General features: G+C 44.8%; 1 long non-coding RNA gene across 1 annotated transcript; it reads left to right on the top strand.

The window, feature by feature from the left end:
- Positions 1 to 5,331: 5,331 nt before the first annotated feature.
- Positions 5,332 to 24,745, top strand: LOC144165067 (uncharacterized). Its single transcript, XR_013321332.1, has 6 exons — positions 5,332 to 5,463; positions 9,034 to 9,096; positions 10,213 to 10,299; positions 13,125 to 13,223; positions 20,142 to 20,335; positions 24,679 to 24,745. It is a non-coding gene; the product is annotated as an uncharacterized LOC144165067 (long non-coding RNA).
- Positions 24,746 to 25,199: the final 454 nt, after the last annotated feature.

The raw sequence follows: 25,199 nt of genomic DNA, 5'->3' as shown, positions 1-25,199 counted from the left end.
ACGGATGTTATGAAGTACACGCAAGGTTGCAGGATAAGGTAGCAGTAAAATCTGAGGATATCTGCTGCAGAGTACCTGGGTTCATGGGCTGAGTACTATGAAAATAACCTACAGGTTACGGAGCACTGCCAAGTACTGAGTATAACTTACCGAGTACTATGAAAAGAACTTACCTACGGGGAAAGTGTGGCAGCTCTGATGGGTGACGTCATTAGATGAGAATTCGAGTGGTGAATGAGGACCAGAAAAAAGATTTTGGCAACATTTTCTGTAAGGTGTTTTTTGTCATATTTTTTCCACTTAAAGTTAGGCGATTGACCTGTATAGAGGATTGGTGGTAATACATTTTTGTCACTTGAATTTTATTGCCTTTGAAAGCATCTAACTAGGAAAACCATTATTTATACAAAGGGGGATGCTAGAAGGAAGGTAGGCAATGCGGTGTGTAAGAAAATTCGTGTGCAACTGCTGACAACAAAAGTCTAATAACTCACCACTTTCCGTATAAGGGCCCAGTTTTTGTCTGTACAGGTACTCTACAACAAGCACTCGATAAGCTGAAGGACGCCGAGCTCACGTCGAACCTAGACCGGATGACGAGGAAGAGCCCATCAGGAAGCGCCCCAGGGGGTCCCGGGTGTACACCCGTGGGGGGCCTCCACCCGGAGTACAGCCACGTGCTTCCGTTGGTAGGCCATGCATTGCGTAACTAAAGAGATGTGTCTGGCATTGCAGAGCCTTCGATTGAATGCCATTAGCATTCGTAGCCCTTCCCTGAGATTTTCGTTGGTGTGTATTTGCGTAACTATTTATCTGAGGTAGGGCTCAATTTGATATCTGATATGAAGAGAGTGGAGCGAGGGTACGGTGTTACAGCAAAAGCAGTGAAAATGACAAACAAGGGGACCATTTGGGTCTGGGGCAACAGTCTGAAGGCACAATTCATACTTCAGATGAGGGAGCCTGGAGTGAGTAAATTGATGGTTGGAGGGAGGGGGAGGTGGGTGGGAACTTCAGCTTTTAATGAACAGGAGGGAAAGGGTGAAATGAATTTTGGTTATGGAGAAAGAAACATTTAGGAGGTGCGACATCGCTGCCTCCCACATGTATTCTCAGTAGCACAGCAGTGGCATTTTAGCAGAAGAAACAGTGCACATTACACTGCAGTATGCCATACCTCATCACTGCGTGTAATGTGGGCAGAAATAATTTCTATTCAGGATATGCCTTTCCATTATTTGTATACTCAGCACATTTCACTAAGCAAGATCTGGAAACACTCCTCTGAGGTGCCAAATTATTTCCATCTAATTAAGGCAATCCAGACTGAGCAGGTTTTCTAGATTTTTTGGGGATTTTTATGTTGAACGCAGCATTATTGGTTATGTTCCCCAGAAAGCAAGAAAACAAGAAGAGAAACAAACCAAGAATAGAATGAGCACTACACAGGTGCTCTTGTGCCTCTTGGGGTCAAAGAGTATTCCTCCCCATTAGCATGCCAAAAGAAAACCTGTACCACAAAAACCTCGAGGCCATGCCATGAGCACGTGCACAGCCACTTGCTGATCATTTGACCACTACTGGCTGGCCTGATGGCAAGCATGGAGAAGGAACGGGATGTAGAAAGTACGGAACAAGCAGCCCTGTCACCTTGCAGCTTTGCTAGCCATCTTCTCGTGTAGTGCAGGCTGGGGTTCAATTATTTTACTGGGAGAAATTGCAGAAAAGTTATTTTACGTGCATTTTTTTATAGAAGGACAACCAACAGAACTCATTTTAAACCAGAAGGCTCATTGTTTTATTGTACTTTATTTTCAGGTTTATCCTAGTTATGAACAAATAGCTGAACTAACGGCACAAGAGCAACAAAAACAGGGTCATGGCTTAAAAACTGGTAGTTGTATGCAAGTTGCAAAAATTAGTGCTGCATATTTATGAGAATTAAGGTGTGGTCACACCATGAGCTGATTTAGTTGGCCGACACCATGTCAACAAGCTGTTGGTGGCCATGTCGCACCATGCTAAAGCTGATTGTTGGCCAACAGCCTGTGTCAAGACCTGACAGAAGCGCACGACCAAAGCATCGCAAGCCAAAACACAGTTTGCATTAGTGCACTGGTGGAGTTGTTCGAGCTTACTGGACCTTGCTAAGTTTTTTGAACTGTAGAAAGTAACAAAATAGAGTCACATGTTGTCACGGTGCTACTCTATCAATTCCTGACGACCCGTCGGCTGACTGGTTGGCTAATTGATTTTGACCGTGTCTTCAGTCAGCAAACACTACGTGGACTTTCGATTGGCCGATGTGTTTGTGTTGCTGTCTGCATATTGGGGCAATGTGGTCTGCCAACTTGGAAGTCAACCAACAAGTCTGACTCGCCGGCATCGTATCAGCCTAGTGTGACAGCGCCTCGAAAAGGTCTAATTACACTATATTGGTAATTGTGGGAGGATGCTGGTCATGAAATTTTGTTTGTGGCACAATTGAAAATGTATTGTAACTAAAGCCAGACAAACATATTACTTGGTACTGCCACGCTTACTCTGAAAGATTTGACTGCTGATTTTAAAGGCAATCGTGAAATAAAATTTAAACACGCTGTTTAAAAATCTCCCCTTAGATTCCCTATTAAAACAAGAAATTCCTGACCCCCCCACCCACGAAGCCTCTGGAAGCGTATAGCATTCTGGGCTGCTGACATCCACTGTGTTACCCCAACAGCACACCCCTCCCAGTCACCCTGTGGAGCACATGCTGTCCTCATAATGATGGTTTTGGCCTTGGTTTATTTGTCAGCTACTTATATGACCCCATCATCGTGCACTAAATGGCTTGTGAATAAAAATATTCTCTTTCTCGCACTCTCTGGATAAAATATGCAAAGAGGAGGGTACCAGCACTGCCTCCTATAGCCGGTTAAAGTTGATGCTTGGATGAGTTGGTGCTCCATAATCTTGAATTCACAGCGCAAACACAAAGGGAGGGCACGACACGCAGGCGCTGACTAACAACTGAAGTTTATTGCTGTGACGTCTGGCATATAAATACAGCAGAAATCAAGGCAACAAATAAATCGACACGTAACATTCGAAAATAAAATATAACAATTCCGCCACGACATCACTACCACCACGTGCTTGCAAACCGTCTAGATAGTCGATTTCTTTTGATGATAGCGGGACAAAAGGGACGCTTACACACTTTTCTTCTCTTTTTGCTATCTTATGAGCCTCAATAATTTCCCTTGTCAGTTTATGCTTATTTCTACACAATATTGCGGTACTACTGAAGATAGGCTTGCACCCAGGACAGTCTCTACAATGTACTCCTAGATAGCCGCTTTTGCCTTTTTCCACGTTGTAACTATGTTCCTTTAGCCTATCATTAACGCATCTCCCCGTTTGCCCGATATATTCTCTGCCACACACTAAGGGTATGCTGTATACTACGTTTGTGGCACATGGGAAGAACTGTCGTCGGTGCTTCTTCCTACAAGCCTCAGAACTTGGGGTATCACTGTTCACGTGTCTACATAGTCTGGAAAGTTTATCTGGAGCTGAAAAAGCAACACTTACATCGGCACGCTTGGCAATTCTTTCTAGATTATGCGACACTGTATGTATGTACGGCAATACTGCAACCTTCCCTTTCTTTTTGTTATTCCGATCATTTGTTTGCCTCGCCTTCATTTTCTTCAGCAAACCTTCGGCCACAGACGTTAATAGATATGTAGGATAACCTGCATTAATTAGGCAATTAATCTGATCCATGAAACTAAAGCGCATCATGTGAACGCATGACTTAACAAGTGAATTTTTCTGGCACAGATTTGCAATTCCTCTTTTTACAAGTTCCTCTTTTCCATGTGACAAACAAAGCACTAATACTTTGATGCAACAACTCCTAACAATTTTTAATGACTGTTTGAAGCCTCTAGTAGTAACCCATGAATTAACCGTTGGAGGATGTATTCGTTTTCTCGATCTTCACCTTTCTTTTAATCATGAGCACATTTGTTGGAAATACGAACCTTGAGGCAAGAAGTCGCTTCTTGCGTATGACTCTGTGCATTCGAAACTTGTAAAAAGAGGAAGTGCGAATCTGTGCCTGAAAAATTCACTTGTTAAGTCATGCGTTCATATGATGCGCTTTAGTTTCATGGATCAGGTTAATCGCCTAATTAATGCAGGTTATCCTACATATCTATTAACGTCCGGTGCCGGAGGTTTGTTGAAGAAAATGAAGACTAGGCAAAAAAAATGATCGCAATAACAAAAAGAAAGGGAAGGTTGCAGTATTGCCGTACATACATACAGTGTCGCATAATCTAGAAAGAATTGCCAAGCGTGCCGATGTAAGTGTTGCTTTTTCAGCTCCAGATAAACTTTCCAGACTATGTAGACACGTGAACAGTGATACCCCAAGTTCTGACGCTTGTAGGAAGAAGCACCAACGACAGTTCATCCCATGTGCCACAAACATAGTATATAGCATACCCTTAGTGTGTGGCAGAGAATATATCGGGCAAACGGGGAGATGCGTTAATGATAGGCTAAAGGAACATAGTTACAACGTGGAAAAAGGCAAAAGCGGCTATCTAGGAGTACATTGTAGAGACTGCCCTGGGTGCAAGCCTATCTTCAGTAGTACCGCAATATTGTGTAGAAATAAGCATAAACTGACAAGGGAAATTATTGAGGCTCATAAGATAGCAAAAAGAGAAGAAAAGTGTGTAAGCGTCCCTTCTGTTGCGCTATCATCAAAAGAAATCGACTATCTAGACGGTTTGCAAGCACGTGGCGGTAGTGATGTCGTGGCGGAATTGTTATATTTTATTTTCACATGTTATGTGTCAATTTCTTTGTTGCCTTGATTTCCGCTGTATTTATATGCCAGGCGTCACAGCAATAAACTTTAGTTGTTAGTCAGTGCCTGTGTGTAGCGCCCTCCCTATCGTCCTCGTTTCGTGTTTGCGCTGTGAATTCAAGACTCCTATAGCCACCAAAAGTGGACCTCCATGCTTGCAGCTCTGTGTTTTCGTGTTCATTTTTCTCCTCCCCTGCTTTGCCCCATGCATGTCCGTGGCTATCACATTAATTTATTGACTCCTGCTCTCCACGTTCACTGTCTTTCACCCACCCCTCTGGAAATACATTGTTTGCTCGATTGCGATGCTGGCAATGCTTAGGGTGCTTCTAATGTGTTTAACACATAAACGAGCGCTTAAGGGCTCTGCTGTAAAATTCATAACGGCATTGTTAATCGCTGAAGTTGGGAGTCCAGAATAATCTAAAACCTGCCATTATGGCATATTTGAAAATGTGTGCATTCTTCATGTGTCTTTGAAAGCCGAATACATCTTTCAGTTTAAAAAAAATCAGCATTGTAAACTACCTTGATTGCTAATACCTTTCTCTTGTTCCTTAACTTAGGTCCGGTTCTACCAGTGTTTCCAGCTACAGGTGAGCTTGTAAAAAATAATTGGTTTCAAAACAAACTGACCTTTCCAAGAGGTTTGCATTGAATGGCTTTCCTTGCATTTCTGCTACTCCTAACACACATGCTGTGCCTGCCTGTAGCTGTGTGGTACTACAGGAATTACAAAAAAAGTGTTTTCACTTGTTTGTACAGTGAAACCTCACTGAAATTCAAAACAGCGCTAAAAGACGGGACAAGCAAACGACGACACAAGGCGCTGACTAACAACTGGTTGGTATATTGCGCGGATTGCGAAATAAACCCAAGAGAGGAAGGCGAGAAGGAAACACGATAAAAAAAGGAGAAGTGCACGAACATTGCACACAAAACATAATATCGATACACGTGCATTGATTAAATGATAGCAACACTGATATGAGACGTGGCCAGAGGCGCGAGGCAAGGAAATGCAATCCTGAACAGTCGAGCTTTTTATGAATCCAGATAACGGATTTCCTTACTAGTAATTCAATAGACGGCTTACTAACACAATCGCCGCCTGCTTTGTGAAGGCGGTAGGCTTCATAGATTTCACGCTCACGCTGACCCTCATACGTTCTTGCAACACACGTGTCGTGGGACTTGGGCGAGCAGCCGTGGTCGTGACAATGTGTGGCAAGATTGCTGCCTGTAGCCGTTTTTAGTGTGTTTGCATGCTCGCGGAGACGATCGTTCAAACAGCGCCCGGTCTGACCGATATAGGTCTTCCCACAGGACAAAGGAACTTCATACACAACGGAGCACCTACATTCTACAAATGGTTTTGTGTGGCCTATTTCGCAAAAGGTGCCCCTTGGCTCATTTATGTTCACTCGCCTACAAAGGCCACCCAGTTTGTTTGGTGCAGAAAACACTACTCCTACACCTGTGCGACCCATTACCTTTTTCAGCATATGCGAAACCACATGCACATAGGGAACGACAGCGATTTTCGCCGGCCTGTCCTTCAACGATCCAGCTTCGCTGCGTTTGCGAAATTGCCCTAGGAACACTTCAGGTAAGTCACGTAGCAAGGCCAGTGGGAAGCCTGCCGACAAGAGCCTGAGAACCTGCGAATCAAAACTGGCCTCTACTTCATGCGGGCAAGACTTCTTAAGGGAGCCCCTTAAAGCAGCTAAGACAATGCTCCGTTTCACGATTTTGGAATGGGCAGACGAGAACGAAAAAAGGCTTTTCCTGGAGCGGGGCGCATACCTCCAACAAACATGGCTTGGCCTGAAATGCAAGAGGAGGTCCAAAAACCACAGCTCATTGTCCAAAGGAAGTTTCCTTGTAAGCGTGAGACCAGCTAGGGTGGTCTTGAAAATGGCCACACGAAAAGGCCAAACGAAACCATATGTATCCGTTGTGTATGAAGTTCCTTTGTCTTGTGGGAAGACCTATATCGGTCAGACCGGGCGCTGTTTGAACGATCGTCTCCGCGAGCATGCAAACACACTAAAAACGGGTACAGGCAGCAATCTTGCCACACATTGTCACGACCACGGCTGCTCGCCCAGGTCCCACGACACGTGTGTTGCAAGAACGTATGAGGGTCAGCGTAAGCGTGAAATCTATGAAGCCTACCACCTTCACAAAGCAGGCGGCGATTGTGTTAGTAAGCTGTCTATTGAATTACTAAGTAAGGAAATCCGCTATCTGGATTCATAAAAAGCTCGACTGTTCAGGATTGCATTTCCTTGCCTCGCGCCTCTGGCCACGTCTCATATCAGTGTTGCTATCATTTAATCAATGCACGTGTATCAATCTTATGTTTTGTGTGCAATGTTCGTGCACTTCTCGTTTTTTCGCCTTTTTTTTCGTTTTTTCGCACTTCGCCTTCCTTTCTTGGGTTTATTTCGCAAGCCGCGGAATAAACCAACCAGTTGCTAGTCAGCGCCTTGTGTCGTCGTTTCCTTGTCCCGTTTTCTTGCGCTGTTTTGAATTTCAGCATGCACCAACTAGCCCAAACCACCGTTCTAACGCAGAAACCTCACTGTTCACTTGTCGGCAGTTTTTTGGTGCGTGTACTATATACCACTGGTCTACACACACAAAAGAAGGGCAAAGTTTTAGGGTCGGGGTGAATGGTGAAGCACCAGAAAGACAGGAAATACACGACCAGTGGTGTGTCATGTATTTCTTGTCTTTTTGGTGTTCATCTGAGTTCAAAGTGATTGCCTGCTGATTATGTACCAACTCACACAGGCCAGAGCCACTCTGCTGACTGATATCAAATAACAACTATGCCAATAATTGTTTTTCAGTTGCAATTGTGTTTTGGTTAAGCTTATACAGTTTTGGCCTGTGGTGTGACCATGGAGGTCAGCCATTTTTCAAGACCCACGTAGGGAAAAAAAATAAATTGGGAGATCATGTGGAAGTTATGTGCTCCTTCTGTGCTATTCAAAAGTTTTCAGTAATTTGTTTTCCTTTTTACCGTTTTCCAATTTTATGCACTCCCACTATAACCCCTCGTTGTAACGAACTCGCTTTACTCGAAATACCACTTTATTCGAAATTTCTTCTGGTCCCAACCCAAATGCATGCATTTTAGACCGCATTACTCGAAGCACATGAAGAGAAGGACCTAACGATTAGAGCGAAGGTCCGAGTAGAGGCGTCGCCGAGCGGCGGCGACCCAGCAGCGAGTCGGGTGGTAAACGTGGTAGGTTAAAATAAGCTGGTGTTTCCCGGGAGATTTTCTCAAGCCGGTCATGCTTGATTCACGCCATCCGTCTTAAGACAAACGGTCCAAAAGCGTGGTAGGGTGATTGAATTCTATCCCTAGACATTGGTCAATAGTGTGGATGCAACGGTGGGCGATCACTGACACTCGAAGTGCGGAATGAGCAGTGCCGTCGACAAGGGGGCGCCGAAAAAAACCTGTTTTGCAAATTTCACAGCTGTACACTCCGGGAAAAAATTGCCCAGTGATCCTACAAGGCCCCTAGTGCAAAACTGGTCAGTTTTAATGATTGCATTGTGTACCGACAATGAGCCATTAATCTTTTTTTTTGTAGCTCAACAAACACAGCGTCAGACTCCAGCCACGGCATTTGCGGGGCTTTCCAGTACGAAACTCATAGCGTTCTATGACGCCCCTACCTCCCCCCTATAAACGTGGCCACTGCCTTCCCCTCCTCATGCGCTTAGCAGTATGCGAGGCGTTCGGGTGCCAGTCACTGCTGGTCCAATTGGAGCAGGGGTTGCTTGCGCCTGGCAAAAACATGAAGCAGGCAAAGCTCATTGCCTTTTTTGCACCTGAGTAAAGTTTTGCTTTACTGAATGCATTGGGTTTTTATTCTTCGCACTTGTAGTGCAATTGAATCTCAACTACTTAAGCTTTTCTTGTGTGATCGCTTATATCAAAATACCGCTTATGACGAAATGTTTCGCCGTCCCGCTGATTTCGTTATAACGAGGGATTACTGTATATATTTCTTAGGGTATAGCTTTTTACGAAATAAATTTTACGCAATCTCTTTGCATACACCACACTTGGTACATTGTTGAATACAGGGGCATTCATTGGTGGAAATTAAAGAGGGGAACATCTGCCAATTTTTTTACAGAGCCAGATCCCTATGAATCGCATGTGTATCACAATCTGGATGATGGAGGCCACTTCGAGGCAGGTCAGCAAAGTTTGCCCGTACATAATTCTTTTACATGCACATTTATAGCACAGTGTGATAATGCAGTTTCGCAATGTGTCGACGTTTAATGCCATACAGCCGGCGGCATCGCCGAGCGCTTCGAAGCTCCCGCCATAGTGTGCGCGCCTCCCCATTGGTGAAACTGGTCAGGCTCCTCCCACTGCCGCACGCAGTGCGAGTCGCTTTCTGGCCTAGACAAAAAAGGCGGCACCAGCGCGCAATCGCAGACGCAGCTGTGAAAAAAAAAACGCGCGTGCAAGGCTCATAAAGATTCACAAATACTTGCTGGAACGATGAAACCCAACAAGCATGAGCGAACTCGAACGAAGGGCAAAGCAGTCGCATACGGCGGCAGTGGCGGCCCCGCCAGAGGCGATTAGGCTTACCGCCGCGGAGGATATTTGATGGGTGCTTTCGTAAGCGGCGTGTATGACGTTTTACAGTGAAAATTTCGCCCACGTTGTCCGCTTTTTTCCTCGCGTGCCCTTCGAGTTGCGTTTCAGCGAGTGGTTAGAAGCGGTCGCTGCAGCTCCCCACATCGCGCGAGTGGTCTCCGCGGCAGCGGCAGCGTCAGCGTCAGCACGCCTGTAGCTTGCGGGGCGCGTTTTGCGGTTCACGCTGATGCCCTCTCAGATCGTTAAGCTCCAACAGCTACAGAAACAGTGCACCAGCCGTGTATGCACGCCACACAGTTTGTAGGCAAGGGGCTCGCTGCATTGGGCGGCCCGTGGTGCCGTTCACGTTTTATTAAGACCCCATTTCGCCGCTTCCGTCTCCCAAAATATACCCCTACAACTTAAATTTCGTTCCTAGTTCTCTGCGAAACTTCGTTACATTGAAATTCCAGCAAACAGGACTTTGTTACACAGAGAGTGAAAATACATGGTGTGCATACACTTGAAGTTACAGAAAATTCCGTGATTCGTTACATCGAGGGTTTCGTTACATTAAAGTTTGTTTGAAGTTCGTTACATCGAGGTTTAACTTTATTAGATAATGCAGTTTCCTTTTTCCCTTAAAATTGAAGAATGGGCTGTTAGTAAAAACAGAATTCCTCTCTTTAAGGTACTCAGATATTTCTTTCAAAACTTATAGGACCATGGCAAGGTCCGGATCAGCAGCAGCAGCAGCTGCCACTCGTTCCTACAGTGCGCCAAGACTGGTGTGCTCCCAATGATTTAGGTGAGTATTAACTATATTACTTTCTTTTGGTTGCTACTGTGCTCGCAAAACTGCAGTCCAATTTATGAAGTGAAAAAATATTGCCGAAAAAAAAGGGCCTGGCTCTTGTTCTACGGTGTAGATTGCAAAGCCTACACAATGATAAGAGGTTTTTTAGATCAGGAAATGTTGAGAAAATGCCAGGCAGCCTTTACGAGGTGCATCACGTGTACTATTCGTGCCAGTGCCAAAGACACGTACACGCATATTCATAAGTGCATACCGCAGCCTGGCAGATCACACCGAATGCACCAAACTACAATGTGAAGCTGGAAGTGCGAATTTATTCCTCCATGTAACTGTTGCAGTGCACAAAGCAAATTTCAAATTTGTTATTATTAACTGCATGCAGTTTGGTGCATCCAGGAACATCATTGAGGCTAAATGCACCTGCAAAGCTGGCATAGACAGCCCATTCAAGCAGGCTATGGCCCTAACATTCATCATTGATAAAGAGAAATCAGCATTGTGCACACTCGTACTATTATATTTACAGGTGTGCAAATACTTGAATATTCGAATACAAATCGAATACCTAGTACCTCCGTGAAATATTTGATGGGTGAATCAAATATCCACTATTCGATTTTTCGAGTCGTGCGAAAGCAGGAGATGTTGGCACATGCTGACACACTGCTGCTACACCATCTGCTCAGCAAGTTTAATTCAAATTGTGCTTTTGGTGAGCGCACCTTGCAGAGGCCGTAAATTTCATCCTGCAGCATGGAGTAATTTGTGATTGCATCAAGATATTTCCTTCATGCTGTCGCCATCAACTCTGGCCACAATTTTGAATTCTGCGAGCGGATGTTCACATGTTAGGATAGCTTCTGGTAAAGAAATCACTGCCGCTTTTGTTGTGTTTTTGGCATCTCCATTATTTAAAATCAGAAGAGGTTCTGGCTTCTTTTATTGCAGTTGGTGTATGCTTATTCATTTTTTTTTGCTTGTTTCTTTAGAACACAGAGTATAGCGCAGGCTCGTGCAGGGTGACTTTAGTTTGAGCTTTCCTTCTGCAACCTGATGTTCACGCTTCATGTTCCCCATGTCGTTCCAAAGAAGGACCCTATTGTGGTCCGTGATTGTGGTTGTGCTATGCTTTCGTGCCATTATTGTTAATGGCTGCAAAGTGCTTGCTTCGGAGTTACGAGGCACTGTCTAGTTGTTGCCTACGATTGCAGTACAGCAAATATGGTGCAAGCCGTTCTTCAAATGTGTATCATGCCCGCTCCAGATTCCTGGACTACCTACCACCTCATAGTGGTTCAGCAACTAGACTTGCGAATGATTGGAAAAGTGCAATCTTCGGGTTGATAAACAACGTCAGGACTCCCAAACATGCGAAGTACTAGCTTGTTCTTGCACAAAAACCTATGAAATATCGAGGCCTGTAAAAAAATTGATTTTCAATATTTGGCTCAATATTTGTTTCCTAATTCGATCCGATATTCGGCTCACAGGTTACTATTCAGTATTCCCTAATTATAATGACTAGATGGCTTAACAAGGGTGTACAATTCACGTTGCGGTACAATTGCCAAAGAATTTTTTTTGCATGAAGGCGTTTTTTCCCACAGGTCGTCGTTCATTTTTTCGCTGCTCGTACATTTTAGTGCGGAAGCACTTTGGTGGCTGCTACTGCGTTTTGTAGCGGCAATGGTGGCACCGTCGTAACCGAGTGAGCTAAGGCAGAAAGAAAATGGCTGAGAAAAGTGTGGCAAAAGGGTGAGGAGAGGGCAGTATGCTGAGCTCGCACGAGACGCTTGTTGGAGCGTGTGGCAAAGGTGTTAGGGGGAAAGTTAAGGGGAAAATGGCACGCGCTACTATGATATCTCTCTCACTGCCTCCCCTGCCAGACACTACTCCGTTTATGACTCAATTGAACCACGTGGCATTTGGGCTGGAGGTTCAAACACGATTTGCAACAACACTGTCACCGGGTGCAGCAACACTTTGAGATAATGGCTGAGCAGCACACGCCGCCGTGCGTTCTGATCACGTAATCACTTCATGAGGCGCAGCAGGTAGGCACCATGACCAAGAAGACTGACCAAGAAGACTGCAGTTTGTGCTGTGCACAAATTTCACATGTATAGTAATTGTCAGTGCATTTTTAATGCACTTGGCAGTCTATCATATCGGTGCCACTTTTGTTTTTCAAAGTGGGTTAAGTGTGGTTGTAGCTTAGGCTGTTTGATTCCTCCCATTGTCGATAAAACGGGAGAGACAGACGTGCATGTGCAGCGTCTGCTCCCAGGCTCTTGTGTTGTCACTACTGGAAAGCAGAATGCAGAAGGCTTTCGGTTGCAGGAAAAAAGAAAAGAATTGCAAACTGCCCAAGTGTTTTTACAACCACACATTACTCAAACGCTTTTGTCCCTCTCGTCGAACCAATCATATGGAGGTGTCGTGCCATGGATGCTGGTGTGGAAACTGTTGTGACGGAAACCAATATAAATGAATCTGCTTAGAAGAGCTTGGCAAGTTTCCATAGCTGTTAGTGCCGCCAAAAACAACACATTAGAATAGACTTCGTTTACCTGGTTATATTTAATCAGAACAAAGTGCACATTCTAATCCACTGCAACATTTCAGTCCAAGGGGTGGTGCTGCGCATCTAGCTGCCCGGTCCCTATAGCTTAGGCTTCTGAATACACAAAAATTAGAACTGTTGGCAACTGGATTGTGAGTGCTCCATTTGTTTTTTGCAATATTTGTATAACAGCTGTTTATACTGTGAGTGGCATAAATATGTCATAACCATTGTATTCACAATGCAATCGCAGCTGGCCCAAGCAATGTAAAGCAACAGGTAATGGAAGCCTGCCGGGAGATCATGATGCAACAAACAGAAGCGTGCCAGGTCATGCTGGACCAACAAGCAGGTAAGCAAACTCAATAAACATTAACCCTTTGTAGGGCAGGATGTGTTTAAAAAAAAACTAGAAAAAGGTTGTCTTATTTTACTAACCAAGCCAACAGAAGTAGTTTGCAAGAAATTTCAAGGCTGAACAATGAGTACTTTATTAAAAAAAACTGGGACGCATTCGTCCCACTGAAGCTAAATTGAAATTCAAAAAGTGGGACGCATTTGTCCCAATGCTCCTTGGGGGCTCCTGGGTTACATTCGGCCGGCATGAAAAGCTCCAAACACGTTGAACAAAGGGGCACATTGCACACAGAACACAGAAGGTTGCTGCGGGCTTCTTTCTTTCCTCCTTTTTTTTCCTTCTTTCCCCTTTTTGCAATCTTCTGAGGGTAATGTCCAGCTCCCAGAAATCGGACTTCATCAGCAACCCCTACCATTTTCTGGCCATGTTTGGCACCTTTTTTGTTGACTCGATAAGGGCGATTGCTGGACCCTTTGAATGTTTGGCCGTTTATCAGCTGGCGACCGAGGACGAGCCAGAACCAAAGGTAGCTCATTTCACTGACTGCTTTCATTTGAAGAAAAGCATTTACTATTGCTGCGTCCAGCAGAAAGTAAAAAATTCGGTACCATGACTTCTTAGATCGTCGATCCACCGGGTATGCGTTCCGTCTTTGGTCAAACTTGTCGACTCCACCCATCCAGGTATTGTAGTCGGAGACTGCTTTTGGGCACTGGACGGATATGGATGAGCCATTGGAAAGCTTTCGAACAATGTCCTCAGTGTCGCTGGGGTGATGAAATTTGGACAGCACGTGTACGTTTTTCGTGTCCCGCCACTGATAAGCTGTGATGCTCCCTTTCGCCCGCCAGATATACTCTCGCTTCTGTAGCTTGTTATCCCGTTTGATTTCGTCAGGTAAGTCCTTGCGGTTTGGGCGAACCGTTCCTGCGGCCAAAATGTTCTTTTCTTTCAAGGCCTCCATTAGGCGTGTGGACGTGAAAAAGTTATCGAAATATAGCTGCGTGCCAGCCTCTACTCCGTCAATGAGGGAGAGCACAACATGCTCGCCGAGACCTACGTTCGCAGGTCGGTCTGCACCTTTGCCTTCGTACACCTGAAATTCAATCAGGTAACCTGTCTGGGAGTCGGCTCTGCACCACACCTTGTATCCCCGCTTGATAGGTTTCATGGGAAGGTACTGCTTCAGTGAGGACCGGCCTTTGAATCGTATCATACTCTCATCAATGGCTTGGTGCGCTGATGGAGTGTATTGTCTCTTGAAACTTTCATTCAGTGCAAGGATGAGAGGACGCACTCTTGCTAATCTGTCATACCCGTCTTCACCTTTCTTTTTTTCCGTGGTGAGGTCGGTGAGGTGCAAACAGTTCATAATGGCTTGAAAACGACGGAACGACATGACCTTTGATATTTCAGGACAATTGAAAAAGTGTCACTGCTCCAGTACAGGTACATTTGATGCCTGGGGTTTGTGCTCATCAGCAGAAGTATGCCGCAGTATGCACGGAGTTCGTCAATTGTAAGCTCTTTCCAAAGTTGTCGGCCTTTCTGTTTGGCAAAGCGGTTTGTCTCAGTCACCAGTGTCTGCATGATACCTTCGTCAAAATAAAGAGCAAAAGCTTCACACGGCGTCGTCGAGAGGTTTGCACTGCATTGTGGGTCCCAAATTTTCGGAACATGAATGACAGCATCCGGTTCACTGCTATTCCATGCCCCAACCTCCTCCTCTTCGACTTCTGCTTCGTCGCAAATTCTAGGCACTTTCTTCTGCTTCATTCTCTTTCTTGCATAGGTAGCCTTTCGCTTTTGTGGTTTGCTCGTTGATGCCGCCGCTTCGGCTTCACTGGTTTTCTCATCTGAATCGGGCGGAGCGAGCTCGGGTACGAAGTCTTCATCCGTATCTCTGTCGGAATCACTCGACGTAGGGTCGTCAGGAAGGCTAAAATATAATTCCAGCGCTTCCTCTCGCGTCAGCAATCGTTTACCTGCGTTTTTACGAGCAAACAGAAAACAAAAGAGTCGGTGAAATGTTTCACTACACATCGAATGCAGGCAGTGGTGGCCCAAGGCTTAGCCCCTCGTCATGCAGTTTTTGCCCTGGCACCATTCGAAAACGCTTTTAGAAGTAAGTATTGCTTCTATTGTTGAGAACACCCGATTATTACAAGCTGGAACTACTTCTTTCAAAGCACAGAAAAGGGTACACTCACTTGTCATCTTGAATTATTTCTTTCCGGAGACTCACAATGCGGAAATTTGTGCCGCCGGTGAAACGGGAAACACAATTTTCAAAATAATGTACACCTAACGCCACCTATTGTACAGCTTCTGAACCAGATTCAACGGAAGTGTAAAAACCTCAATGTAGATGGCAGCACAGAAAAAATGGGCTTGATGCGTCCCATTGCCTCTCACGAGCAATTTTGTAAGGAACAAAAAATGGTACAGATATTTCCCGTTTCCCTACAAGGGGTTAACATGATTGGTGTAGAAGGGTTACAAAAGTTTAAAGGCCATCCTTGCAAGGTTCTGATGGGTTGGTGGAAGGACATAGCTGTGGGCACAACTTCCTGAGCAGAAGTAGAAGAACCATCTGTGCAGGCTCTTTCACCGCCGACATTGTGTATATACGCCTCGAGCTTCGCGATCGCTGCTCCGCCCGCCGCCGCTTCTCTGCGGCGCATACGGGATGACGGGTTGTGCAGCTGGTAGTGGCTCATGCAGTGTTTTGGTTCTCTTTCGCTTCTTTTTGCTTTTCTGCGCCCTAAACAACTTCTTACGGCCACGTCTCTAAGAAAACAGTACGTTCAGGGCACTTCAAAAACCACCGCGTCCTGATAGAGTGCTCGAACACCAACAAGAGCTATGCAGGGACGCGGTACTGCGCGCTTCTTGGCCGCTCTTTCGGGCGTCGGCGATGGCAGCAGCATATATCCACTGTCACCTACGAATACGTCAGGCACAAGTGAATTCTATTGTCGCCTCATTTGGACCTGATACTGGCACAATGAGAGGTTGGTTTCGTTTTGCAGCGCGGTCAACGAATGCGGCTTTGTTTCGAATATATACGTCGTAGAAAATATGATTCAGGGATGTTATTACCTAATACCTGACAATGACTTGAGCCTTTTGAAGGAATAGAGGTCACACGAACATGTTAAGTATACTCGAAGTCTGCGGGTCGTTAAATATGTGCCCACGCCTGCCTGATAGAAAGACCAAAAAGAGGTAATGAAACCACGGAAAAATGAGTGGTCTGCCATGTCCGGAAGCAATATAATAGCTCTTACGGGAATGAAAGAAACCCAGTGCAGCTTCGGAAATGCTAGAGACGTTCGTCTTAACTTGAGCAAGGTAGGACTCACTAGACAAACGAGATGCGAAATGCAATAATATTTTACAAGAGGGGGGGGGGCAGACGGGGCGCTTAACTATCGTTTTGTACAAATGCGGAGCGAAATCAAGGAATGGCTGCTTTAGTAATCACACACACAAGCTGCGCATTCACTTTTACTTTGTTTTTCGACTTCAACGAACAGCTGATCACTCGGCGGTGAGTGGGCGGGAGACTCCCGCGACTGCTTTCGAAACAGGCCGCTAGGGGGATTTCAGTGGCGCCCCTACAGGCAGCGCTCGAGGCGTATAGTGTAAATACATTGCTCGCATCTTCTATGGTTCATTTCTTGTGTCCTGCACCAACGTAACAATATGCTTTCATAGTTCTGGCAGGGAAGGTGGAGCAATCTCTCTTGTAGTTGCAATTTATCAAGTAGATCATTTTCTTTCACTCACGTCAGCTCCGTACCATATTGCACATGATAAGAAAGTGACAAGTTTGACTTGCATATCATGCAGGGGGAAGGTACCGTAAAAACCCGCGTATAATACGAGGTGCAATTCGGGGACAGCAAAATCAGAAAAAAAGTTTTCATCCGCATATAATGCGAGGTAAAGAGCACAGAAAAGATTTATTTGCACTGCAGTTACCGTTCAGTCATTGTCAGTTTTTGCTGGCACTGTCTCCCGACGTCCGTTCAGTCATCGTCAGGTTCGCTGCCGCTGTCTACTGAAGTCGCCTTGCAAAAATGTCTTCCCACAGAAAGTGGTCCTCAGTGCCAACAAGGGCGTTCGAGATGCCGCATTTCTTAAAAGAGCGACTGACGAGCTCCTCTGGGATGCTGGCCCACGCATCCGCGATCCACCCACAAAGCACCACTGGAGAAACCCGCGTCAGCCATCTGGTAGCTGTCACTTACGGGTCTCCTGACCTCATCCACTCTTGGTAGCAGGACCTGATGCAGTCTTTGAAAGGCTTGTTGATGCAAACGTCTAGTGGTTGCAGCTGTTGGGATGTCATTCCTCCTGGCATGACAATGAGTTCGGGGTGGGGTTCGCGCAACAACTTCACGGAATCGGCCAGGTGGCAGCGGAAGGCGTCCAACACGAGCACTGACGGGAATCCCCAACAATGCTCCAGGCCGCCGACACCACACAGACTTTATCCAGTCAAGCTGCAGTTGCTTCCTCCACCACAAATGCTGCCTTCGGTGACGCCGAACTGCCGTCCTGCGGCGCAATTCCAGATGATCTCGGCACATGAAATAACTTTTCTTTTAATTGCAGCCGAATATTTTTTTCGTGCAACCGACATCGTGATAGACTTGCAGTGAACGTGCCAAGATCCTTCGCGTAGTCAAACCAATCAAAATGGCACCGGCTGAGAGAAGCAGCAGCTAAGGTTACTAACAGCAGCCAGCTAACGCCACCGCAAGAAGGGGGAACTTTCCAGCTGAAACTAAAAGTGAAAATATTCGGCTGAAAACAGGCACAAATTTTACATAGTAAAATTTGGAAAAAAAAGCGTATTATGTGCGGGTTTTTACGGTATGTTGTTTAGCATGTGTGATATTTTATAAAATGTCATCTTAACTGGTTGCTAGTTGGGGCGTGCGAATATTCATGACTTGAATGTCAAAGTAAATAATGCGACATTCGATTTGGTTTTTAATTAGAAAACTTTGAAGTTTTTTAGTGTTTCAATAATAATTTAAAAAGGGGGCAGTTGTTTCATTGAACATAGATAAATGAAATTATGTCTTGTTTAAAACAAGAAAGGCGGGGCAAAAATGCATGACCTTTATGGTGCCGGCTTCCTCTGTTAGCAGAGACATGCTTTCCCGCAATGCGCCAGTGACGTGATGTTAAAGTGCCACTCGCCACTCACAACTGAAAGCATACTGAAAAAAAAATGCAATGGCATCCCTCAATAGCAAAATTAACAGGAAGGATTTACGAATACAGTACGGAATTCTTTGCAAAACAGAATTGAAAATTCACATGAAAAATTTGCTTATAAGTAATTACTTGATTCTAATATGTCGTTATTATTGCACACCTGACCTTCATGAGAAAAAAAGTAAAAATGAAGCATGAAATTTTTTTGTAGACACCTGAACTTAACTTATTGTAGTGGGACATCTCTTGTCGCTACTAAATCACACCATACAGAGCTTTCTTATACTGCACCGCCAACACAGGCCCACAAATTTTGGGAGGAAGATGAGGAGGAGGGCATTCATGTGCATAAAGGGGTGTGATTATGTTCACTGCTTTATATGTGCCAAGGCAAATCATTTTGTTATTTTAGGAGCACTCAGGTAGCTAACCTGGAAATGCAGGTCTTTGCACACATGCTTGCAGTTTGTCACCCTTACAGAACGTGCAGTTATTGTGCAGTTATTGAAAATAATTGAAGTGTTAAAGTGTTGAATTGCTTGCTGTGGCTGCCATTTTTGTGCACTGCAGAAAGCTTTCTTTCCTGTGGGGGGGGGGGGGGTTGTGGCATGCAGTGCAAAACTCTGCAGGAGCTGCCTTTGTTCCACTGGTTATGACGACTCCTTTTGTTTGCATGTTTCAATCATTGTGTTGGCGCCATGGACTGTGCACTATGGTGGCTCTGCAGTTCCAGTATCAATAAGCACTCACTTAATTCCATGGTTTGGTCAATTAATAAATAGAGAAATATAGCTAGTACAGTAGACTCTCGATAAACGGATGCACTAGAAGGTGAATGTGCTCATAGGTTTTCAGAAAGCAAGAAAACTACAAGAGGTTTAGGCACAGTATTCACAAAGTTGATTTGGCAACAATGAGTCGCTGTGCACTACAAAATGCATCAATTTTTTTTGTTTGAGTCTTTGCAATTGCATCTTCACGGAGGCTAGAGGACTCGACTTTGCGAGTGCTTACGAGCCACCGATTTTGAAAGATGGCAAGGCGGTAATGAAGCGCGAATAGAACGATGGCATGAACGAGGCGGCAGGAGCTGAGACCTGTAACATCGGGAGTCTTGAATTGAGACCAAACGACTGGAACAGAAACTGCGATGTTGCTTTTGTTGCGCTAACACTGCTGACCACGAACGAGGTGAGGCTTACGAGGCCAACGAGGCTAAAAAAAACATGGAGGAAGAAAACAAAAAAACGAAAGGGAAGGAACTGTTAAAATCTGATTCTCATGACAATGGGTTTCACAGGAGCTTTATTTCTGGTTCCGTTTACACGGTGAGGCTAAAATTTTAGTTCCGATTACCGAGTTTTTTTTACGCTATCTGAATACAAAACCAACCAACTTACAGGCTCCTGTTCCGTTTAAGCGATTTCTGTTTATCGAGATTCTACTGTAGTTTCTATCCGATCCAACCAGTTTTGCGTTCTGCCACAAATCATCTCAGAGTAACTTATGCCAAAAGTTGAAACGAACGTGAAGAAAGATACACAAATGACAAGTAGCAGCAACTTCTTTTTTTCCTTTTTTGATATTTGTGGCAGCTGCTTTTTATTTTGATTGGAAATGCTCAGTGTCATTTTCAGTTCTGTCTTGAGAACTAGACTAATTTTTGTACTTATGCAGCTCTCTGGGAAAAGGTTCTCCGGAACCAGGCAGAAATATTAGCCAAGCTTGGTTCTCTCAGCCGACAACGTGTTGGAGGAATGGCAGGCACCCCTACCCTGCCAGAGGACTGCCCCCCCCTGCCGGTCCAGACAGCCGAGGAGTTGAAGGAACTTAACTCCTACCTCGGGAACCGAGAGAAGCTGGAGATGATGGTATTTTTGTGCATGCGCGCACTTTGTGCTTACCGTATTTGCCCGAATCTAACGCACCGTCGATTGTAATGTGCACCCGTTTTTTCGCGGTCCGAAGAAGAAAACAACGATTGTTGTCTTTGATTGTCCTCGATTGTAATGCGCACTAGACTTTACTTGACTTTCATTACTTAATACAAAAATTCAACTTTTTCTCACTTGGAACAAGCAAGGTTTATTCCAAAGGTGGCACGAAAGGAAATGTGCCAGTTTTTGCTGGCAAGACAGCCACCACGACGACGGTCCGGGGCAGCGCCGTTCTGTCGTTATGGGTCTGTGAGCCGCTCGCTACTGCTGCATGTACTCTGCCAGCGTGTCTTCTATTTCTCTTTCTGTTTGTACCAGTCCCACATACAAGTGTCCGGAACACTGAGCATGTGACACGGCATCCATCGCTTTCAACGCACAAGTTTACTTCATTCTTAAATGTAGCATTGGGGTGAACCCGCCGTGTCTTCGCAGTGGGAAATTCCACAGCAGAAAGAACAGAGGAATTCAAAAAGACTATTCAGACAACAAAGGCAAACATGCGCCAACTGCGAAGTGCTGGCTACGTGTTCAGTTGTCAAGCAGCCATCTTGAAACGCCGATGGTGATATGGCGCCAGAGTTTTGAGTCGTACTCCATTTTAATGCGCATGTGGTTTTGGGACCTATTTTTCCAAAAAAAGGGTGCGCGTTAGATTCGAGTAAATACAGTACATGTTTATTTTAAGGGGGGACACTGGTCTTGAGGACATTTTTGTTATTTTTTAACCTATGGGCTTGAGATTTACAAATTGAGTGTATTTCAACATCCTGAGCACAAATATGCAGTCAGTTTTCATCTATGGGGTGTAAGTTTAGAGTTGTGCAACATGTTATGTCACTCCGTTTTGGGCAATTTTTTCATTATGTACCTATGAAATACTCAAATAGCTTTTATCCCTTTGTGCTCTAGAAGGACCAGGGAGTGCAACTATACCCCTTCAGTAATTTTAGCATGGTTTCTGCGAACGGTGTAAAATTCGTAAATGTCAGGTCATCAATTTACAGTGTTTTTGTAAAATTAACTGCGTAAAATTTTGTGCCAGCAAAAATAAAATTCTGTACTTTTGTGGGTTTATTGCACTGTTCAGTTCATAAGCTTTCTAATGCAGCAAAAATGATGTAAATCGAACCAGTACATCCCAAGATATTGTACGGGACAGCTGACCATGTGGGAAAAAAATTGGTTCCCAGAAAACGGCATAAAATTTGCAAACAGGCAAAAATGGTCATTTAGGTGACTTCAAAGGGTGACAGCTTTGTGAATACTTATGATACAGCTATGATATTTTACAGGTACATTCTTTGGGACCTGTAGACTGCAAATAAAATTAATACAGGAAATTGATTTTTTGGCAAATTTTCGGTCCCCCCTTGCATGTCCCAGACGGAAGAAGAGAATTGTAATGCTAGATCAGTGGTTCCCAAATGGGGGTCCACATACCCCAGGGGGTCTGCAAAGCCCTTCCAGACATCCCTTTGTCCTTTCTGCCAAACCTTGTTGGCAACACAAAAGGCGCCTCACTGTTTGACTTCCGTTTTTAATTTTTACATTGGCTTTTTTCGCAACCAGCTAGCAATGCAGGAAAGGCACACACACAAAAGGCAGTGTATAGTGTTTTTGTATCAGCAAGAGGGAATGGTTTGGCAATACACCAGTCACCAGCATAAAAGTCAGACACAAAAAGCGGGCATTGATATTGAATAAGTATGTGGGCAACTTCAGCTGCAAGAGTATTGTTTGACATTATGACGTGATGAACACAAATCATTGCGTGGTCCCGCGTTGCTTTTGCAAGCCCAAAAGGGCTCCCCACCCCCTCTTCCCCGGCAACTCATGGTTAGGAACCAGTGTTGTAGATTAATGGGCATTCTTGATTTACCAGTCGAGGATGCTCCGCAGAGTCTGGAACTGGTAGTCCAGGAGGCCCATTGATGACCGTAACAGTTGGTTGCCAAATGTAAAAGAGTTGTCATAAACCACAGATGGTAGGTGGCTACTGAGGAAATCGCAAGGATTTTTCATTGCAAAATCATTGTCACATGTGAGTTTGTTGTAAACACTGTACTTTGAAAAAAGTCTTATTGAAGGGTACATGTGAAAACCACACAGCCAAACCCGGTTATCAAAAAAAAAACCAACAATTCGATACAGGGGTCATTTGATACAAGCATGCTAAGGGATTCGGCATGATAAAAGCAGATGTTGTTTATAAACACATTTTACTGATGAAACTGCCCTACCTTCACATGAAATAGTCTTGTATCTTCTGCTTGAACAAGCTTCACTGCCTGAGACAGTATGCACTTTTTCATACTGTTTGAAGAGTCATGCAGCTAAGGCTGCAACGTTTCACATTTGGAAAGAAGCACTGGACTGGTGCTAGTGCACAAATCACCTCAGACATTTTGAGCAAGGGATCATAGTGGCTTTCCTCATAACCCACTTTTACTTGCGCTTGGTATGGTACAATGTTGGCAAAGTAAGACCTTACAATCTCTCCCATGGTCACAACAGTATCATCCACGAACTCGCTGGATGATCCGGCAATGGTGTCTGGAATTTTCCATAGCTCGCTCCACAGTTTGGCAACACAGGCGATGGCTTTGTCGCACCCAGGATTTTCAAAGTCATCACTGGCACGCACAAGCAGCAGATTCGAAGCGATTTCAGGAGGTCTCTTCAGTAACATCTGCCCAGAACCTACTTCGAGAAGGTTCAAAGCTCCCTGCTGATCGTGCCAAGAGGAATCAACCCTTGTGCACTGTGGGGATTTGTGAATTCTCACCATATTTGACTTGATTTATGATTGCCAGCTTCACAACGAAATGCAAGTTCAGCAGCTTTGCGCTAGCTAGAGCTGTCAAATGAGTGTTTCTAGTGCTAACCACCACAACTACACTTCGAAAAAAAAAACCCCATAAAGAACGAACAACTCAAACAAAAAGAATGGAAAAAAAACATGGTGGACAGGCCAAGATTATTTCTTTAATGGGGGGGGGCAACAGCTCAGACGGGACTGGGGCGTCACAATAGGGAAGGAGAGCGAGAAGGAAGGGAAAGAGTGGCCCACTGTCCATGAGTGGCTGGGCTAAAGAACTGGTAGGGGTGTGCCGGTGGAATTTCTCCTCCACCTTGAGGGAAAACCAACTTGGGGGGGCACACCTGCGCCATTTGCCGTTCAATATATCGGCTGTCACTGGTATTTTTGTTTGATACAGGCGTAATTTTCGCTATATATTTTAACTGCGAATATGCCGTGACCAGAAATAGTTCAATATACAGGGTAATTTGATGGAAACGGATCGGTTTGTAGTTGGCTAGTTCGTTAGGTGGATTACTCTGCCTATAAACCCACTATGAGCTAACTTTTGTTACAGCTAAGGTGCAAAGTTCTCTGCATGGGCAGTTATTTTCATCAGAAGCTCACCCTTTTAGGATGCCTTCGGAAAGTTGTGTGAGCAAAGTTAGAAGCCCCCAACAGGATGCATAAGTGCCATGTATCCTGTTAAAAGTATGAAGTAATTTTGGGAGTTCCTTTAAACTTCTGTAGCCAGGTTTAAATCAACTGTATTGCAGTGAGCTGGCCCAGTGGCTAAAGCATTGTTCTGCTGATCCCAAGAATGTCGGTTCGATTTTCGGCCGCGGTTATTTGGTGTGAGGAACAGATGGCTCAGTGTGGGTGCTACACACGAGCCTATACTGATTCAGTTTCTTTGCAAGTATGGCATGCCGTCCCATTCAATAAAGGTGGAGATAAGGTAAAAATATAAGAGCTTTCTGGAAAGTCAGGGCTCACAATACATGCCTTTCTGGGAAGGAACCAGTTTGTGTGTGGGCCGCACTCAGAATGGTGGCTTTCATGTTTTTTAACTGCTGAACATGTGGGTGCCATATCCTGCTTTCAAGAAGTGCGTTTTATCACAGTCAAGTTGTGGGCAAAATTATCGAGGCTAAATTAATTTCTGATCCACATTTAGCTGACCAGCACTAAACTATCTGTAGTTCTGAGAGGCAAAGAACTTGATTACGTGATCTTATATCTGGTTGCCGACCTGTTTTTTTTTTATGTAACCTTTTTTTGCAACTGTGATAGTTTTATTTCATTTCAGTGGTTTTTATCCAAGTTCTGTTCAATTATTTACGTTTGGATGTATTCTTAACAAGGACAAACCTATGGCATGTTACCGTATTTGAATTTCAGCCTGTGTAGTCAGAGTTAGACTGGAACCTGCGACCACTGCCCCCCCCCCCATTGCTTTTTTTTTTTTTACCAGGCCGACTACTTTCGCCAAAATGGTGGTCCAGATTAAAAAGTGGCTGGAAGGACTATCATGAGCATGCTTGTCAGCAATTCTCTGGCGAAGGTGTGCAGCTGGACCGGGTCGAAGGGCTCGAAGGAGGCATTTGCTGATCATCATAACATCTTGGCGCTTGTTCTTGGTAGGTGGCCTTAATTGGTTTGGTGAATTAAATATGAAGATTTGGCTTTCATGACCCGCCGGAGTGGCTCAGTTGTGCTGCTGAGCAGGAGGACGCGGGTTCGATTCCCGGCCGCGGCGGTTGCTTTTCTGATGGAGGCAAAAAGCTGAAACGCCCGTGTGTATGAGATTTCGCCGCACGTTAAAGATCCCCAGGTGGTCAAAATTAATCCGGAGCCCTCCACTACGGCGCGCCTCATCGCCTGCGTTGCGTCGGCGCGTTAAATTCTACAATCAGTCAATCAATCAATCAATTTGGTTTTCATACTTTCTACTTTTCCAGATATGTCAGTTTGTTTTTTGTTTGGGCATAAGTT

The sequence above is a fragment of the Haemaphysalis longicornis genome, unplaced genomic scaffold, assembly GCF_048455015.1.
Source record: "Haemaphysalis longicornis isolate Haplotype H1 unplaced genomic scaffold, Haemaphysalis longicornis Haplotype H1 scaffold_14, whole genome shotgun sequence".
Lineage (NCBI taxonomy): Eukaryota > Metazoa > Arthropoda > Arachnida > Ixodida > Ixodidae > Haemaphysalis > Haemaphysalis longicornis.
Note: the sequence above shows the minus strand (reverse complement) of the source record. Positions and strands in the feature narration are given on the sequence as shown.